Source organism: Prionailurus viverrinus, chromosome C2 (assembly GCF_022837055.1).
Source record: "Prionailurus viverrinus isolate Anna chromosome C2, UM_Priviv_1.0, whole genome shotgun sequence".
NCBI lineage: Eukaryota > Metazoa > Chordata > Mammalia > Carnivora > Felidae > Prionailurus > Prionailurus viverrinus.
In genome coordinates this window covers 40,953,345-40,968,980 of record NC_062569.1, presented here as the reverse complement: position 1 = coordinate 40,968,980, position 15,636 = coordinate 40,953,345, and positions in this window count along the sequence as shown.

Here is a 15,636-nt window from a genome sequence, read left to right as displayed (position 1 = left end):
AAATGTTTTGATACTCATCCATATTGTTGGATATACCAGTGGTTTGCTCCTTTTGATTGTGAACAGTATTCATTATATAAATTTACAGCTGTGGTTTATCCATTCTCCAATTGAGAGACATCTAGGCTGATTTTAGTCAGTATGAATAAATCTCATTGTACATTCTTATACAAGGGTTTTGTGGTTTTTGTGACCTATGCTTTCAAATCTCTTGGATTGTAATTACAGGGTAAAGGGGAGATGTGTATTCAACTTTTGAATCCGTTGTCAAATAACTTTCCAAAGTAGCTGTGCCACTTTATGCTCCCACCAGCAAGGTGTGTGAGAATTCTGGTTGTTTCAAATCCTCTCCAACGTTTGGTGTTTTAGGCATACTTTTGCCTGTGTAATTGTCTGTTTCTCAATACTCTTCAATAAAGCTGAAAGATAGGACATGAAGAATGCTGTACTAGTCCTTAGGGCTACCACAAACACTTCAGGTCTCTTTTCCTTCTGGATCACATGATAAGACTACGTTTGTCTATCTCTAAGGTTTAATATCAGATGTACACAGTAAGACCTGTGCTGAACATGTAATAAGACATGGAAATAATCTTTTTAAAGATTTTGAGATTTCAGTGTCATTTGTTACTATAGCATAACCCAGCCTATCCTGAAATGTGGCACGTGGTTCTCAATAATGCTTACCCCATTGGGATACATTTTTGCTATCGATGAAGTTAGGGTAACATGTAAGAGAAGTCAAAATGTATTGGAAGTAATTTATGTTTTGTGAACACTACCCATGTGAGAGACAATCTATTAAGTACTCAAGTTATTCCTTTGATAACTCTATTTCCTTGAAATGGGATTTATTTTTTAAACGTTTATTTATTTATTTATTTTGAGAGAGAGGCAGAGAATGTGAGTGGGGGACAGGCAAAGGGAGATGGAGGGAATCCCACGCAGGCTCCTGGTTTTCAGTGCAGAACCCAAGATGGGGCTCAATCCCATGAACCATGAGCTCATGACCCGAGCTGAAATCAAGAGTTGAACACTCATCTGACTGAGTCACCCAGGAATCCTGTAATTTATTTATTTTTGAATTCAAATGAGTGTATGGAGAGTTATTGCCAATGACAGTACTGAATGGTATTATTTTGGCCTGTACATCTCTTGTGTAGATGTGAAAACAAATGTAAAAAATAATGCATTTTCTTCTTGTTTTTTAATTTTATTTTTTATTTTCTAAAATTTACATCCAAATTAGTTAGCATATAGTGAAACCATGATTTCAGGAGTAGATTCCTTAATGCCCCTTACCCATTTAGCCCATCCCCCCTCCCACAACCCCTCCAGTAACCCTCAGTTTGTTTTCCATATTTATGAGCCTCTTCTGTTTTGTCCCCTCCCTGTTTTTATATTACTTTTGTTTCCCTTTCCTTATGTTCATCTGTTTTGTCTCCTAAAGGCCTCATATGAGTGAAGTCATATGATTTTTGTCTTTCTCTGACTAATTTCACTTAGCATAATCCCCTCCAGTTCCATCCACATAGTTGCAAATGACAAGATTACATTCTTTTTGATTGCCAAGTAATACTCCATTGTGTGTATATATATATATATATATATATATATATATATATATATATATATATATATATATATACACACCACATCTTCTTTCTCTATTCATCCATCGATGGACATTTGGGCTCTTTCCATACTTTGGTTATTGTTGATAGTGCTGCTATAAACATGGGGGTGCATGTGTCCCTTCGAAACAGCACACCTGTATCCCATGGATAAATGCCTAGTAGTGCAATTGCTGGGTCGAAGGGTAGTTCTATTTTTAGTTTTTTGAGGAACCTCCCTACTGTTTTCCAGAGTGGCTGCACCAGCTTGCATTGCCACCAACAATGCAAAAGAGATCATCCTCGCCAACATCTGTTGTTGCCTGAGTTGTTAGTATTAGCCATTCTGACAGGTGTCAGGTGATATCTCATGGTGGTTTTGATTTGTATTTCCCTGATGATGAGTGATGTGGAGCATTTTTTCATGTGTCGGTGGTCCATCTGGATGTCTTCCTTAGAGAAGTGTCTATTCCTATCTTTTGTCCATTTCTTCACTGGATTATTTGTTTTTTGGGTGTTGAGTTTGATAAATTCTTTGTAGATTTTGGATACTAACCCTTTATCTGATATGTCATTTGCCAATATCTTCTCCCATTCTGTCAGTTGCCTTTTAGTTTTGCTGATTGTTTCCTTTGCTGTGCAGAAGATTTTTATTTTGATGAGATCCCAGTAGTTCATTTTTGCTTTTGTTTCCCTTGCCTCCGGAGACGTGCTGAGTAAGAAGTTGCTGCGGCCAAGATCAAAGAGGTTTTTGCCTGATTTCTCCTCAAGGATTTTGATGGCTTCCTGTCTTACATTTAGGTCTTCCATCCATTTTGAGTTTATTTTTGTGTCTGGTGTAAGAAAGTGGTCCAGGTTCATTCTTCTGCATGTTGCTGTCCAGTTATCTCAGCCTCACTTGCTGAAGACACTGTCTTTATTCCATTGGATATTCTTTCGTGCTTTGTCAAAGATTAGTTGGCCATATGTTTGTGGGTCCATTTCTGGGTTCTCTATTCTGTTCCACTGATCTGAGTGACTGTTCTGTGCCAGTATCATACTGTCTTGATGATTACAGCTTTGTAGTATAGCTTGAAGTCTGGGATTGTGATGCCTCCTGCTTTGGTTTTCTTTTCCAAGATTGCTTTGGCTACTCAGAGTCTTTTCTGGTTCCATACAAATTTTAGGATTATTTGTTCTAGCTTTGTGAAGAATGCTGGTGTTACTTTGATAGGGATTGCATTGAATGTGTAGATTGCTTTGGGTAGTATTGACATTCTAACAATATTTGTTCTTCCTATCCAGGAGCATGGAATCTTTTCCCATTTCTTTGTGTCTTCTTCCATTTCTTTCATAGGCTTTCTATAGTTTTCAGTGTATAGATTTTTCACCTCTTTGGTTAGATTTATTCCTAGGTATTTTAAGGTTTTTTGTGCCATTGTAAATGGGATTGATTTCTTGATTTCTCTTTCTGTCGCTTCATTGTTGGTGTAATGGAATGTTACCGATTTCTGTGCATTGATTTTATATCCTGCAACTTTGCTGAATTCATGAATCAATTCTAGCAGTTTTTTTTTGTGGAATCTTTTGGGTTTTCCATATAGGGTATCATGTCATCTGCGAAGAGTGAAAGTTTGACCCCTTCCTGGCCGATTTGGATGCCGTTTATTTCTTTGTGTTGCCTGATTGCAGAGGCTAAGACTTCCAATACTATGTTGAATAACAGTGGCGAGAGTAAACATTCCTGTCTTGTTCCTGACCTTAGGGGGAAAGCTCTCAGTTTTTCCCCATTAAGGATGATATTAGCATTGGGTCGTTCATATATGGCTTTTATGATCTCAAGGTATGCTCCCTCTATCCCTACTTTCTTGAGGGTTTTTATCAAGAAAGGATGCTGTATTTTGTCAAATGCTTTCTCTGTGTCTATTGAGAGGATCATATGGTTCTTATCCTTTCTTTTATTGATGTGATGAATCATGTTAATTGTTTTGTGGATACTGAACCAGCCCTGCACCTCAGGTATAAATACCACTTGGTCATGGTGAATAATTTTTTAAAAATTATTGTTGGATCCAGTTGGCTAATATCTTTTTGAGGATTTTTGCATCCATGTTCATCAGGGAAATTGGTATATAGTTCTCTTTTTTAGTGGGGTCTCTGTCTGGTTTTGAAATCAAGGTAATGCTGGCTTCATAGAAAGAGTTCGGAAGTTTTCCTTCCATTTGTATTTTTTTTGGAACAGTTTCAAGAGAATAGGTGTTAACTCTTCCTTAAATGTTTGGTAGAATTCCCCTGGAAAGCCATCTGGCCCTGGACTCTTGTTTTTTGGCAGATTTTTGATTACTAATTTGATTTCCTTACTGGGTTATGGGTCTGTTCAAATTTTCTATTTCTTCCTGTTTCAGTTTTGGTAGTGTATATGTTTCTAGGAATTTGTCCATTGCTTCCAGATTGCTGATTTTATTTGTGTATAATTGCTCATAATAATCTCTTATTATTGTTTGTATTTCTGCTGTGTTGGTTGTGATCTCTCCTCTTTCATTCTTGATTTTATTTATTTGGGTCCTTTCCTTTTTCTTCTTGATCTAACTGGCTAGTGGTTTATCAATTTTATTAATTCTTTCAAAGAACCAGCTTCTGGTTTCATGGATCTGTTCTACAGTTTTTTTAGTTTTGATAGCATTAATTTCTGCTCTAATCTTTATAATTTCCTGCCTTCTGCTGGTTTTGGGTTATATTTGTTGTTCTTTTTCCAGCTCCTTAAGGTGTAGGGTTAGGATATGTATCTGAGACCTTTCTTCCTTCTTTAGGAAGGCCTGGATTGCTATATACTTTCCTCTTATGACCACCTTTGCTGCGCCCCAGAGGTTTTGCGTTGTGGTGTTATCATTTTCATTGACTTTCATATAGTTTTTAATTTCCTCTTTAACTTCTTGGTTAGCCCATTCATTCTTTAGTAGGATGTTCTTCAGTCTCCAAGTATTTGCTGTCTTTCCTAATTTTTTCTTGTGGTTGATTTCGAGTTTCATAGCATTGTGGTCTGAAAATATGCATGGTATGATCTCGATCTTTTTGTACTTACTTAGGGCTGATTTGTGTCCTGGTGTATGTCTCTTCTGGAGAATGTTCCCTGTGCAGTAGAGAAGAATGTATATTCTGCTTTAGGATGAAATGTTCTGAATATACCTGTTAAGTCCATCTGGTCCAGTGTGTCATTCAAAGCCATTGTTTTCTTGATTTTTTGATTAGATGATCTGTCCGTTGCTGTGAGTGGGGTGTTGAAGTCTCCTCCTATTATGGTATTACTATCGATGAGTTTCTTTATGCTTGTGATTAATTGATTTATATAGTTGGGTGCTTTCACATTTGGTGCATAAATGTTTCCAATTGTTAGGTCTTCTTGGTGGATAGACCCCTTGATTATGATATAATGCCCTTCTGCATCTCTTGATACAGTCTTTATTTTAAAGTCTAGATTGTTCGTAAGTATGGCTACTCCGGCTTTCTTTTGTTGACCATTAGCATGATAGATGGTTCTCCGTCCCCTTATTTTCAATCTAAAGGTGTCTTTAGGTCTCAAGTGGGTCTCTTGTAAACAACATATAGATGGATCTTGTTTTCTTATCCATTCTGTTACCCTATGCCTTTTGATTGGAGCATTGAGTCCACTGAGGTTTAGAGTGAGTACTGAAAGATATGAATTTATTGCCATTGTGATGCTTGTAGAGTTGAAGTTTCTGGTGGTGGTCTCTGGTCTTTTCTAGTCTTTGTTGCTTTTGATATATATTTTCATCTTTTCTCCCCTCAGAAAGTCCCCCTTAAAATTTCTTGCAGGGCTGGTTTAGTGCTCACAAACTCCTTTAATTTTTGTTTATCTGGGAAACTGTTTATCTCTCCTTCTATTTTGAATGACAGCCTTTCTGGATAAAGAATTCTTGGCTGCATATTTTTCTGATTCAGCACACTGAATATATCCTGCCACTCCTTTCTGGCCTGCCAAGTTTCTGTGGATAGGTCTGCTGCAAACCTGATCTGTCTTTCCTTGTAGCTTAGGGACTTTTTTTTCCCTTGCTGCTTTCATGATTCTCTCCTTGCCTGAGCATTTTGTGAATTTGACTATGATATGCCTTGTTAATGGTCGGTTTTTATTGAATCTAATGGGGGTCTTCTGTGCTTTCTGGATTTTGATGTCTGTCTTTCCCCGGGTTAGGAAAGATGTTTCTGCTATGATTTGCTCACATAACCCTTCTACCCCTATTTCTCTCTGCCTCTTCTGGGACCCCTATGATTCTGATGTTGTTCCTTTTTAATGAGTCACTGATTTCTGTAATTCTTAAATCGTGCTCTTTTGCCTTAATCTCCCTCTTTTTTTCTGCTTCATTATTCTCTATAAGTGTGTCCTCTGTATCACTGATTCTCTGTACTGCCTTGTCCATCCTTGCCGCCGCTGCATCCATCCGTGATTGCAGCTCAGTTATAGCATTCTTAATTTCATTCTGGCTATTTTTTTACTTCTTTTATCTCTGCAGAAAGGGATTCTAATCTATTTTCAACTCCAGCTAGTATTCCTACTATTGTGGTTCTAAATGCTGGTTCAGACATCTTGCTTGTATCTGTGTTGGTTAAATCCCTGGCTGTCGTTTCTTTGTGCTCTTTCTTTTGGGGTGAATTCCTTCATTTTGTCATTTTGAAGGGAGAAAAGGAATTAATGAGGTAGAAAAAATGAAATAAAAAATAATTAAAATTAAAAAAATATTAAAATAAAAATTAAACACACACACACACATAAATTGAATATGTGATGCTAGATCCTAGGTGTGTTTTGGTCTGGGTGTTGAAAGCGGTTTGACAGATTAGAGAAAAAGAAGGGGGGGAGCGGAGAGAAAGAAAAAAGGAAATTGAGAATTTGAAAAAATGAATATACTGAAGTAGACTAAAATGAGATGATGGGGGTAAAATAGAGTTTGAAAAGATATATACAAAAGTAAAGAATATAGTAGAAAAAGAATTAAAGAAAAATATTTTTAATAAAAATTGAAAATAAAAATGAATTTTTTTCTCTTTATTCAAGAAAAAATTGTAAAAGAGAAAAAGAAAAAAGAAAAAAAAAAGAAAAAAATTTAATAGATGAACCTGCAAACAGATTGAAGTAGGACTGAAATTGCTTCGTTTTCCCCTAGAAGTCAGTCTATATAGCTCTTTATAGTCCATAAACTAAGCCGGCAGTGAGACTTGTGTTCCTGAAGAGCGAAGTTGGCCCAGTTGGGCGGGGCTCAGTGTAACAGCTCCACTCTCCACTAGATGGCGCTGTGAGCCTACTGGGGTGGATTGTTGCGGTGCTCATAGGTGCGTATGCACATGCGCGGGAGTGGTGAAACTGGGGTCACCCAGCTACCCAGTCTGTTCTCCCCCATCAGCAATCGCACACCTGTCCTGTCTTCAGCTCTCGTCCACTCCCTGCTTTTTCACTCTCTGTGACCAGGCCCCAGGCAGTACCTCTCTCCCGAGCTTTGTCTCAGATGCAGCTGTTTTTCCTGTGCCTTCATTCTGAAGGACTGTGGCTTTGATCCATTCTGCCCCTCTGCGGGAGGGTCTCACTGAGCAATGGCCGAATGAGCAATGGCTGAATGTCGGCTGCACCCAGGAATGCCCGCTGGACCCCTGCTGCTGCCGGTGCCCTGAGACTGCGGCCAGGTGCCAGCCCACCCCAGAAAAAGATCCCGAGACAGTGTGCGGCAGCGTTTCAGTGATTATGGAAAATCACAACACACATCTGGCACCAGGCTTCACCCTTAACGACCTTGCCCCAGCACCAGCAAATGTGGCTGCCTTCCGGGGTCTGCTGGGACCAGGTGGCTTCAACAGTCTCTACCAAATGTCCTTCCAGCAGTGGAACCGCTTTTCCCCCGTGTGGCCCGAGAACCTTCCGGATCCCACTCTGTTCCTGGGGATTTGCCCTTCCCACCAGAGCACCACCAGGTATTGAGCTATGGAGTTGCATCCTTTGTGCTCCCCCCTGTTTACAGTCCTAATGGAATTTGAACCCTCTCCTTTCTCTTTTCTCCTTTCTCCCGTTTTAGTTTAGTCCCTGTGGCTGTTTCCAATTTTCCACTTTATCTCCAGCTGCTTTTGGGGGGGTGCTTTTCCTATATGCTCCCCCCTCCCCAATCTCCATCCTCTCTCTGCCCGCAGAAGCGGTTTCCTACCTTTCCTGGCTTCTTGCTCCCCAAATTGACCTCTCTGCACTATGTACCTGCTGAATTCTGTGTCTTGTCCATTCTTAATCTTTCCGTTTTGTGGTGGGGCTGCACGCAACATTCCTGAAATCTTCTCCTTAGACAAGACTGGGGCTCACCAGAAGCTTTTGGCCTCCAAACCAGAGGAGAGCAGGGCAGGAGTGAAGCCTACCTTTCCCTGGAAGATGGAAGGAACTAGTCGCATTTCTTATCCTAAAAGTAGAATAGTTGTTGACAAAACAAGGTGCTCTCAGTGTTTGACTCTGGGAAGCTCAGAGACAGAATTTTCTGCGGTGATAGATCATATAGAAAGAATTTTCACTCACTTTCTGAAGGTCAGCAGTATTCGGTACATTGCTAAATGAGAATGATCTGCATTAATTTTTGCCCAAGTGATAGGAACACTATAGTTTATAGGACTTGTTATAGAATGGCAACATACATATAGATTCACAGAGTGCATACACGGTTTTCATTACGGTTATATTTCCAAGCAATAGTTTTTATTTAAATGTATATGAAAGAGGTAAAGAACAAAAATCAGAAGATCCCTCTTTACATCCAACACTTGAAATAGAAGGGTATGACTATCAATTTATATGTATGTTTTTTTGAATCATTCTTTTTTTTAATATTTATTTTTGAGAGAGAGAGAGAGAGACAGACATAGAGCATGAGTGGGGGAGGAACAGAGAGAGAGGGAGACACAGAATCTGAAGCAGGCTCCAGGCTCTGAGCTGTGAGCACAGAGCCTGATGTGGGGCTCGAACCCAGGAGCTGAGATCATGACCTGAACCAAAGTTGGACTCTTAACTGACTGAGCCACGCAGGTGCCCCTAATTTCTGGATATTTTTGAGGCTTTTTAATATTTTACATTTATTTTAAGTCTGAAAAAAATTTCCAAGGATTTAAATAATATAGAATATATTCCCTAAGAAAAGTAAAATAATAGAAATTAACAACAGAAAAATAAATGATCCTTAAACATTTGGATTGCAACACATTTCCAAATAATAGATCAAAAAGAAAATCAATATATAAGTTAGAAAACATTTTGACAATGAAAATACAATATTTCAATTTGGGGAGAATGGAACTAAAGCAGTGCTTTGGGGGGAAATTAGGACCCCAGTGCATGCATATATAAGAATAGAAGAGTGGTTGACAATAAATAATCTACACTTCCTTTTTATGAAGCTATAAAAATAGCAAATGTAACCCAAAGTAATAAGGAATGCAGGAAATAATGAAAAAGCAAATATACAACAGAGAAATTTAGCAAAGCTAAAAATGTGTTCTTCAAAAAGACTGGAAAAAAAGGATGAGACCCTAGCCAAGACTGAAAATGGACAAGTAGAAGGAAAACACTAATTACCCATCTGAGAAATGAAAAAGGCAATATCGCTACATCATACAGACTGGGAAAACACAATAAAAACATGTTATGATGCTCAGCATCCCTAGTCATTAGAAACATGCAAATCAAATCCAGTATGAGATACCACTTTACAACCACTAGGATGGCTATTTTTTTAAGCAGGGAAAATAATAGCTAGTGAGACTGTAGAGGAATTGGAGCCCTCACATATTGCTGGTGCAGCTGTCTCGGAAAACAGCTTCTGACGGTTCTCCAAAATGTTAAACGTAGAGTTACCATGTGACTTTGCAATTCTACTCTTAGGTATATACCCAGGAGAACTGAAAACATATGCTACAACATCGATCAGTCTTGAAAACATTACACTAAGTGAAAGAAGCCAGACACAAAAGGTCATAGACTGTGTGATGCCATTTATATGTTATAGCCAGAATAGGCAAATGTGTAGAGACAAAAAGTAGATGAGTGATCTCCAAGGGCTGGGGGAGGGGGAATGGAAAGTGACTGCTAACAGGAGTTTCTGTTTAGGCTGATGAAAAGGGTCTGGAATTAATAGTGGTGATGGTTATACAAACTTGAAAACATTCTAACCACTGAACTGTGCATTTTGAAATGGTGAATTTAAGTGTGTGATTTATATCTCCATGGCAAAAGAACATATGAACACCTTTATGCTAAGATGTTTGAAAACTTCAAAATAAATTCTGGAAAGACATACTTGCATATGGATACGTAGAAAATTTAAATAGGTTATGTTTGCTAAAGAAATTGAATTCACAATTAAAACCTTCCCAGAAACAAAAACTTCAGCTTCACTGCTGAACTGCTACAAATATGTAAGGATGAAATAATCTACAGAATGTCAGTCGTGCACAAACTATTTCAAAAAATAGAGAAAGGAGGGGACAATTTCAACTTGTGTTATGAGACCAGGATAACCCTGATCCCCAAATCATACAGTAACTTTGCAAGAAAAAACAACAACTATGCTTACATTCTTTCATGAACACAGATGCAAACATCCTAAGCAAGATAAAACGAGTGAGGTTTTTCCAGGAATGCAAGATTGGTTAAACACTGGGGCATTAATCCATATGCTTCACCACCTTCATCAAATAAAGGAGAAAATCATATGATTAACTGCATAGATGCAGAACTGTTATTTGATAAAAGCAAACATCCATTTAGTATAAAAACATACAAGAAACTAGGAATAGAAAGGTTCATTGTTAATCTAATCAAGGGTGGATAGAACAATGACAGCCTACAGCCATCATCCAACGTAACAGCAAAACACTGAACATTTCCCTCCTGCAATTGGAAGCAAGAGGAGAGTGTCTGGTCTTAGCTCTTCAATTTAATATTGCATTGAAGTTTATAGCTAGTGCAATAAAGAAGAAAAATACCATTTTGACAGTAATGAGAAAGCTGCCATTTGCAGATATAATTATCATTTGTGCAAAAATCTACAAACTACTCGAAAAAAAATGGAGTTTTAGTAAGGTCACCAGTAAATATATAAAATACATTGTATGTTTATAAGCTAATAACAATTAGGGAATTGAAACACCATGGTTTAGTTTACAATAAAACATTAAATTCATTGGAAAATTCACTTTTGTCAAGCTGTCATTTCTGCCTACAGTCCATGAAATCTTAATAAAAAGTCCAGCATTCTTTTTTTGTAGACATTGACAGGTTGATTCCAAAACTTAGAAAAAGATGCAAAAGACCTGAAATATCTAAAGAAATACAAAGTGCCAGCAGGTGTAGGTTATTTTAAACTACAATAATTAAGGCAGTGGTTTTTTTGGTGCAAGGAGAGACAAATTAACCAAGGGAACAAAATAGATCCGAGAAACAGAATTACACTTATACAATAACCTGATTAAAGCAAAATTGCAATGGGGGTACAATGATGGAGGAATAGTTGTTTTAACATATGCTGAATTAATTAGATATCCATATGGGAAAAATAAATCTTGACCACTATACACACAAAAACTATTTTGAGATTGATTCTAGGCTCAAAAGTGAAAGGCAAAACCATACGGCTTCCATAACAAAATCTAGGAGAATACATTCAGGAACACAGATTTCTTAAGCAGTGTTCCAATTAAGCACTAGCCAGAGAAGATTGACAGACCATTAAGTAGGACTTGATTCGTAACAAGGTGAGGACGAAGGGCAGCTGGGACCTTCACATATTGCTGGTAGGACCATGCCCATGACCATGTTGGGAAGCTGGTGGTATCTAATGCTGAACATACTTATACCTGAGACCCAGCACTGCTACTACTGAGTATACAGCAAGCAAAATGAATTCTTATATCTGTCGAGAGATATTTTTGGTGGTGTCATTCATAGTAGTGAGAAACCGAAAACAAACATCTATCTGCGGTGGAATACCTGCGTAAATTGTGGTACATTCATATAGTGGAATTCTACACTGCAATTAAGAACTACTATTTGCAACAACATAAGTATCACAAGTATCATGACAAGTGGAAAATATAATTATTTATTTGTTTTATTTGTGATATAAATATTATAATATATAATATAAATTTATAAGTATATATTTAATATAACATAATTATATAATATAATTATACATTATATAAATATTTATATAATAATGTACAATAATTTTATATAATGTATAATACAATTATATCATAATTATATAATAATAGATAATTATATTATAATAAATATATAATTATATACTATACATATAATTATATAATATAAATTTATATATTATAATATATAATATAAATAAATAGTAAATAACACGATTCTATTCCTAGGAAGTTAAAAAACAAACACATCCAGGGGCGCCTGGGTGGCTCAGTTGATTAAGCGTTTGACTTTTTGGTTCAGGTCATGATCTCCTAGTTAATGGGTTTCAGCCCCACCTTGGGCTCTGTGTTGACAGCTTGGAGCCTGGAGCCTGCTTCAGATTCTGTGTCTCCCTCTCTTTCTCTCTGCCCCTTCCCCACGTGTGCTCCGTCTCTCTTTTTCTCTCAAAAATAACTAAACATTAAAAAAATTTAAAAAAAACCACACCCACTGTAATACTCAAACACAGAATCATGGTAACCCTTGATGGGGATTATCACCGGTGTAGGAGCACTAGGGAAGTCTACATTTTATGTCATATTCATGTACAATTATTTACCCTCGTAACGTCAAAATTTATTAAATAATGCTGAAAGTTTTTTTGTTTTTATGGTTAAGTTTTGTTGGTTTAATTTCCCCCAAGAACAGAATTAAACTTTTTTTTTTTCAACGTTTATTTACTTTTGGGACAGAGAGACAGAGCATGAACGGGCGAGGGGCAGAGAGAGAGGGTGACACAGATTCGGAAACAGGCTCCAGGCTCTGAGCCATCTGCCCTGAGCCCGACGCGGGGCTCGAACTCACGGACCGCGAGATCGTGACCTGGTTGAAGTCGGACGCTTAACCGACTGCGCCACCCAGGCGCCGCCCCCCCCCCCCCCCCAGAACAGAATTAAATAGCATGAATCCATAAGGAGAAAGAGTGCTGACAGTCTAATAACTGATTGTGGAGAATTTCTTGTTATAAAAAGTGAAATCTCAGACATTTTAGTTAAATCCTAATTGATGTTATTGACATGTTTTGATGTCTGCGTTTGGTACCATAAGAACTTAGGAATGCTAGCTGGATATCTCTGTCTCCTTGTAAGAATTTATGAAAAGTGTATCACTCAAAAATAAATGATCACAAAGTAACATAATTTAATATTAATTTGTGATTATAAAACCTTAATTCCTCAAAAATTTGACCTAAAAAATGACTGACTGAATCCCTAACAGAAGTTTTCTCTGAGCATCATATAACCCTAAGATATGAAATAAAATATACATATGCACTCGCACATATACCACACACGTAGATTTTAAAATAATACAGCTTTTCAAGGTTATTGGTACAAGGTTCTATAGGAATGAATCTCAGAATATGTGGTAATTTTTTCAAGCTCCTTCAACCAGTTTAGCAAAAGTAGTTCAGAAATCTGGTAACATGTCTTAGAAGAAAGCAATATTTATTTATTTATTTAAAAAATTTTATTGTTTATTTTTGAGAGAGAGAGAGAAACAGCGCGAGTGGAGTAGGGCAGAGAGAGAGGGAGACACAGAATCTGAATCAGGCTCCAGACTCTGAGCTGTCAGCACAGAGCAGGATGCAGGGCTTGAACTCACAAACTGTGAGATCATGACCTGAGCTGCATTCCAATGCTTAACCAGCTGAGCCATCCAGGTGCCCTAAAGAAAGCAATATTTGAATAGCTCACTCAGATCACATGATTGATTATTGTCTCTCAAATTTAACCATCACAAAATCTACCAAATAAGCCAATATAATCAGTTCCTACTTTCCCACGGTACCATGTTAATGGAAATGCACCTTGTGGGAACTGTCCTCAATTCACATAGCTCCGCCGATGCTAAGATTGGTTACAGAGCAAAACGAGAGCACAGTTGTATTGTGAACAACTTTCACTTAATGCAGTACTGGGCAAAGCAAGAGCTGCCTCTAATTATTAACCTCTCCTTTAGTGTGTGAAATTATAAACTGAGGGAGTGGATAAAATTTTATTTTTTCTATTTTAGAATATCATATTAGGAAATAGTTCCATTGTGTTGATCCTGAAAAAATGTGCAAATACCTCATACCAATGATTTATGGATTATTTTTTAAAGGTGATTATAAATGTCTTGTTACTCATTCTGAATATTCTTGTCCTCAGTACCCTTGACTTGTAAAATTTTCTTTCATTTCTAATAAATAATAAAAAAGTTTTTTTTGAGGTTATTGATGTTATCAAAATTTTGGCTCTGAAAATCAGATATCCCCAATGTAGCTGCTTAAGGTTTGCTTTTTACTTTGGTATTTACAATTTTATGTTCATTTTAGTAAATTTAGAAATATAGAAAAGGAGATTATACAAAATGTCTTTACCATGAACATTTAAATAACTATTGTCAAACTTGTGGTGTATAATTTTCCAGACAGTTTTCTGCTTGGCAACTTGTTTAAGAATGCCCTGTAGACCTATGCTTTGGGAAAAACTCAGCAGAGTGTTATGATGCTTTGCCCCTTGAGAAGATCCTATTTTCTTTTATAAGAAAAGTCTAAAAGATTATTTAAATTACTGACTGAAGGTAGCTATTATTAGTGATATAAGTACTATAAGAAACACTCTATTATATATTTACCTTAATTTTTAAATTCTAAAATGCTCTATACATTAATTATTTCTGAAAGTACTCAAGGGCCCCAAGTTATCCAAAATAAGTCTTCACTACAAATATGTTATCAGGTCCTACAGAAAAGGTGTGGAATAGGAGGCAATTTTCATACATCTTTTGGTTTCTGTCTTCCTAGAGCAACATGTCAGAATGACTGCAGAAATAGGCAAACTGCTTTAATTTTAACAATTTTTAAAATTTCCATTTGCATCATTAAGCCATCTGAAATACACTTTCATATTCCAAGTAAGACAGGAATCAAGCCTATTATTTTCTTTTAATGGAGAGTCAATCGTCTTAATCCCTTTATAGAATAATTCATCTTTTCTCCATTAATTTAGTTGCCATTTTGTGATGATCTAAAGTGGCATTAATACACACGTCCATTCTTTTTTTTTTTTTTAAATTAATGTTTATTTATTTTTGAGAGAGGGAGAGAGACAGAGTGCAGGGGAAGGGATAGAGAGAAAAGGAGACACAGCATTGGAAGCGGGCTCCAGGCTCCAAGCTGTCAGCACAGAGCCCAGCGTGAGGCTTGAACTCATGACCTGGAAGATCACAACCTGAGCTGAAGTTGGATGCTTAACTGGCTGAGCCACCCAGGTGCCCCTGTCACAGCTTTTCTAAGCCCTTATGAACATCTATTCTACAGATTGATTCTACAAATTAAATGATTGCCTCTAAATGTTTTTGGAAAGCTCCTTTGGGGCACTTTTTGCGTTGAGTGAGTTCAGAGGCAGGTCTAACAAAGACAGCTGTGCAACTGGAGTCTTCCAAGGAGCCACAGTTCTTTGACAATGAGATTTTGAGGGTTCCAACCCCCTTCTCCACCTGCTGGTGGCTGCCTAACTGCTAGGTTTTGTTTGATTGTGAGCTATTGATTTTTAAAGCTGTCACGAGGGTGCAATGTGAGATAGGAATAGGGCAAGTTAAAATGCCACAAAGTCTGCTCTCTACATTTCTTTTCTAAAATAACTATTTTAATTTTTATATTAAAGTATAGTTGACATACAATGTTATACAATGTTATATTTCAAGTATATAACATAATGATGCAGCAATTATATGCATTATGAAATGCTCACCATGGTGTCTGTCCCCACATAAAATTATTATATTACTAAATATAGTCCCTATGCCATACTGTTA